General features: G+C 47.9%; 1 long non-coding RNA gene across 1 annotated transcript; it reads right to left on the reverse strand.

The window, feature by feature from the left end:
* Positions 1-868: 868 nt before the first annotated feature.
* LOC109323248 lies at positions 869-2,722 on the reverse strand. Its single transcript, XR_002104595.1, has 2 exons — positions 1,863-2,722; positions 869-1,122 (listed from the first exon to the last, which is right to left on the reverse strand). It is a non-coding gene; the product is annotated as an uncharacterized LOC109323248 (long non-coding RNA).
* Between the last annotated feature and the right edge of the window lie 2,836 nt (positions 2,723-5,558).

Here is a 5,558-nt window from a genome sequence, read left to right on the forward strand (position 1 = left end):
AGACCCTTGGCCTGGGGGAAGTCTCTTCTCCCGTACCTTCTAGACTTGGAGTGACTTTGTTAACATCACCAAATCTGCACCAATCTGTACCAAATCTGCACACTGTGCAGTAAAAATGGGATGAGTGAGATCAGAGTGGGCCCTAGAGTCCGGGTGGTTGTATATTCCTATCTGTTGCTGCTGTTCATATGGTTTCATTTAATATGTGGGTGATGGGATACACCATATGGGTCAGATTTGTCTCTTGCCGTATGCCTGCTAAGCCAATAAAGTTACATCAGGGATAATTTTGGCTGTGTTTCTGCAGTTTAGCCAGAAATCAAAAGACAAGTGTGAACCCTGCCCTGGATTGCTTAATAAACCCTCTGGCTTCTTACCCTCCAATAAAAGGGTGCAAAGCTGAAGCAGGTGGTATGAATAGTGGGTCCAGGGGAGGAAACCTTCTGAATTCAATGAGGACTCTTTAAAGTTCCTAGTTTCATAGACATTAGGGCTGGAAGGGATCTCATGAGATCAGCAGGCCCAGCCCTGAGTAGGTGACAACTAATTTTTTTTCTCTCCCTCCTGTTTGAAGCACGTGTTTATTTGGCTGTCGATGGTATCAATGATGGTGCCATAAAGGAAAGGGGAGTTTGATCCTAAGATGTTTTTTTCCTAAGGTGTAAATCAGCACGGAGGCCTCCATTTGTGAAGCAAAAACTTCTTGTTTCCCCTCACATTGCTGTTTCACTAAGAGGTTTTGTAGCTGGACCACAACTGCTTTCTTGAAAATAATTCCCAACCCTTCTATAGGGGAATAGGTGTAGTTGTACGCACACATCCACATAGGGGAAAACATGTCAAAATTAAATATAAGCCACATGAGAGCTGCCTTTTACAAGTTTACTGACAGGTTGATGCATTTTCTCCTATGATAGGAGTCTTCCTGGGTCTTGGGGAAGTCACTAGGCTGGATGGTTTTTTTGGTGTCTTAAGTGATGGTCGTGGTTGCCTTTCTCAAGAAGTGGATGACTCGATGGCTAATGGGCTGCCAATGAGATGAACTTTGGAAGACAGGCTGGAGGGCAGGTAACATGTATCAGTTTGGCCAGTAGTAATAGGTGGTCATAACACGAACATAACCTGTAAAGACAGGAGAGACTATCACCATCTGTAAACCTATAAGACAAAACAAGTGTCAGTGTTGATTATTATTTATTTTAAGATGATCTAGGTCATCCTGTACCACCTCTGGATCCAGCATGGAGGAAATAAGCCTTGCTAAGACATGTGGAAACATCACACTGTCCCCTAAAAATCGGAGGGTGACCCTGGGGGCACTCAGGCGTGCTCCATGCAGGGGGAAGAAGAGGGGCACCTCCTAACTGAGGAGTGAGTGGGCCGGTTTTATTTCCTCAGGGCTGGACCTTGAATGTGGGGAAGTGGTATAGACATGGTTTAAGACACTGGACCAAAACTGTAGAAACCTGGGACCTGATCCTAGAATGGTTACAGACATCTTGTATGATCTTGGGCAAGTCACGTGTTTTCCTTGCTATTTAGTTCTCCCTCTCTAATACGGAAAGGATCATCACTTTTCCCTCAGTCCTTTGTCTACCCCAACTGGGGTATCCCTTGTACAAATGCGCAAGGAGCTTCTCACCCCAAGCAGTACAAGTGTTGCATTAAAGACAACGCCAGCTAGTGCAAGGAACGAAAGAAAGCAGATAGAAACCTACCTAAGGCTAAGACAAAATAGCCTCTGACCTGCCACGTTCACTGCTAGCTTCTTACAATCACATTCACCTCCCCTGCCTTCGCACCCTCTCTTTCATGCTAAATCACTGCAAAGGAAGAAGTATGAAAATGGTTCTTGACTTTACCCCTCTTCTTCTTTAGTGGTGCCCTTTTCCAGCTGCATCTTCTTCTCCTCCTCCTCCTCTGTCTCCTCTTTGAGGGCCCATAGCTTCTGGGGTGGCGGAGGTGCTGTCTTCCACATCTCGCCATCGCTGCTTCTCTTTGGTGGCTTCAAGACCCCAGGAGAAGCAATTTCATGGCTTGGTCAGGCCAAGCAAACCTGTCCGCTCGGATGGTGCCTGAGCTTGTGAAGAGGCCCGTGGAGGCTTCCTGCTACTTAAAGCCCTGGGTCCCATGATGTCACAGTGGGTCAGTATTGTGTGAGCACACATCAGCGAAGGTTGCTGGGAAACTCACGTCAATTAAATAAACTACCCTGAACCTGACGGCCATCGCAGCATAGGGTTGGAAATGAACCTCTTTGCTATGGATAGCAAATGAGGCTCATTTATATTTTTAACACCCAGTTGTCAGTGCAGTCAGCCAGTAGTCAATGGTCCCGTACCCTTTTCTGCTTGTAATATTCACTGGTATTTTCTGGCACCTTGGTGGAGAGGTAGTTAACCATGTTAGTCTGAACTCAGACAAAAGGAAGGGCACCTTAGGGACCGACTGGTTGAGGGAGACCTGAGCATTTTTAGGCAATGACCTACTTCATCAGATCATAGCAAAGTAGGTTGTTGCCTACAAAAACTCATGCCTCTAAACCAGTTAAGCTCCAAGATGCCCCCCTGCCCTGCCTTCTGCCTGACACCTTAACCATATCCCTTTTGGTTAAGGGAAATTTTGAAATAGGCAAGGGTTTGTCTGCATCCTTTGACTTTTGGATACCTCCATCCTGCCCCTGAAATACATATCTTAGCTTCATTCCTGTTGCCCAGATCAGGGGTTAGGAACCTGCCAACATGCAGGCCCTTTTTGCAACAAGAGCACACTGTTGGCTTATATTCAGCTTGTGGTCCACTATGATCCCTAGGTCCCTTTCTGCACTGCGCCTCAGCCAGCCCTCCCCCAGGGTATTGGTGCAGGCAATTGCTCCATCCCTGGTGCAGGACCTTGCACTTCATTTGAAATGTCACCCAGTTAATTGCAGACTGTTTCTCCAGTTTGTCAAAGTCATTCTGGATCCTAGTGCTTGCCTACCCCTACCCAACTTGGTGTCCTCCACGAATTTGCTAAGTGCACACTGAGTTCCATCTTCCAATTGCTGAGCATTTAATTAGGTACAGGCAAATAGCTCAGATTGACCTAATTAAATGCTCAGCAACTGGAAGATGGAACTCAGTGAGCAATGGCCTCAAGCTGCAGCGGGGGACGATTGGAGATGGGATGGAAATGTCCGACTATGAAGGTGGTCAAGCACTGGAACAGGCTGCCCCAAGAGGTTTGGATAATTTTAAGACCAAGTTAGACAGACACGTGGCTGGGGCGGTTCAGTCAGGGATGATGGTGCCTTGAGCAGGAGATGACCTCATGAGACCCCTTCCAATTCTACTATTTGATGGCACCAAAAAATACTTCTCATGGCTTCAGCCTCAATGATGGAGTCACTGATAAAGATAAGTGAGCTCATCTGCTCAGTCATAAGATCATAGAGACGTGGGGCTGGAAGGGACTGTCGGAGGTCACATCTAGTCCAAACCCCTTGCCTGAGGCAGGATCAGCTCTATCCAAACTATCCTTTACAAGTCCATCATCTAAACTTCTCATAAAACTACTATCAACCCTGACACAACACAAGACATACCATCTTAACCTGTAAATCAGGGAAACAGTGGCACCCAACCTCCTGCTAATATGAATGGACAATCAAATTGAAGTTTCTCAGTTTGAAAGTCCAGCTTAGCCCTGATACCTGATCGACATTTTCCTTTAAGAAAGAGAGTGAGGATTAGAGACTTAAAAAATAGAGGGCAAAGACAGAGGTTAACATTTGGGAAAAAGGAAAATAGATCCGTACATTTGATAGGGAGATGGGATTGTGCTGTGAAAGACACCCAAGTTCAGGGGTCCGTTTATGGTTTGGCCAAGTCACGCTGCCCTTCTGGACCTCATTTTTCAATTGACTAATGGAAATAATAATGCTTTCTTTGTCTGCCATTTCTTTTTATGGACTTCTCTCCTCAGGATGGCTTCATGCATGCACCCTATTCATTCCTCAGGCCTGAAATCATCAAGGGGTAGCTCATATAATGAGCCTTGTGTCACTACAGTCTCCAGTACAATGGTGCCATTCTTGCAGATCATGGCCTACAGCACCCCAGGGAGACCAGGGGCTCCTGAAGTGTGGGGGCCACCTTCTTCCAGGCTGTGTGAAGGACTAGCCAGGGCTTTTGCATAGAGGAGTGTCCTACTCTGGACTCTTTCAAAAAACAGGTGGATCTATTTCTTATTGGGGTCACTTTTTCCCAGCTGACTTCCTGACTATGGCAGAGGGGCTGGACCTGATGATCTCATGAGGTCTTGTCCAGCCCCTAATGTCTATGAAATCTATTAAAATGTCTATAAAATCTATAAAATAGCTATTTTAGGTGTAGTTGGCTTTTTGCATACCACGGTAGAGTTGAAGGGAGCCTCAGGCAGTCTTATTGTCCCCAAATCAGGTATAGATTTGAAATATTTGGGAAATCGTTTTGGGGGGGATTCTCCATGGGAAAGAAGGGTTGGATTAATGACATAAAAACAAGTTGACCAACCCCCATCTTTGCTTCTTGGTCTTTCTTTCTCCCCACTACACAGACTTTGATTAAAAAAATTATAGAGCAAGTGAATTTCCCAACAACTCTTCTCCTCCACTTCCCTTTCTACTGAGTTTAGAGGTAGGCTGAAAGAATTGCCTGTTTAATTGAACTCATTAGGGTTCATGCGTTGGCTGTATTTTGAGGGCATATAAACATCATACAGTCAAACAAGGCACACACATAGCCAGATGTGTCGCCAACTGGCCGGAGGGCCACCCCCAGAGACCAGTGGCGGACGGGTCATGTTCGACCTGGAGGGACGTGGGCAGTGGGGTCCCCCAGGGCTCGGTCCTCTAAGATGTGGGGGGATGTGGGCACACTAGATGGGAGGAATAGGCTGCAATCGGACCTAGACAGGTTACAGGGGTGGGCGGACAAGAACAGGATGGGATTCAACACTGACAAGTGCAAGGTGCTGCACGTGGGGAGGAAGAGCCAGCACCATACCTACAGGCTGGGGAGCTCCCTTCCCGTCAGGGCAGAGGCAGAAAAGGATCTGGGGGTCATCATTGATGCCAAGATGAACATGGGCCGGCAGTGTGGGGACGCGGTCAGGAAGGCCAACCGTACCTTGTCATGCATCCATAGATGCATCTCGAGCAGGGCCAGGGAGGTGATCCTCCCCCTCCATGCGGCACTGGTCAGGCCACAGCTGGAGGACTGCGTCCAGTTCTGGGCGCCGCACTTCAGGAGGGATGTGGACAGCATGGAGAGGGTCCAGAGGAGGCCACTCACATGGTTGGGGACAGCAGGGCAGGCCCTACGAGGAGAGGCAATGGGACCTGAACCTGTTCAGCCTCCACAAGAGAAGGCTGAGGGGGATCTAGTGGCCTGTTACAAACTAGTCAGGGGGGACCAGCAGGCACTGGGGGAGTCCCTGTTCCCCCGAGCACCGGCAGGAGTGACCAGGAATAGCGGTCACAAGCTGGCAGAGGGCAGGTTTAGGTTAGACATCAGGAGGCGCGACTTCACGGTCAGGGC

This window comes from Crocodylus porosus, unplaced genomic scaffold (assembly GCF_001723895.1).
Source record: "Crocodylus porosus isolate Cpor-Errol unplaced genomic scaffold, CroPor_comp1, whole genome shotgun sequence".
Lineage (NCBI taxonomy): Eukaryota > Metazoa > Chordata > Crocodylia > Crocodylidae > Crocodylus > Crocodylus porosus.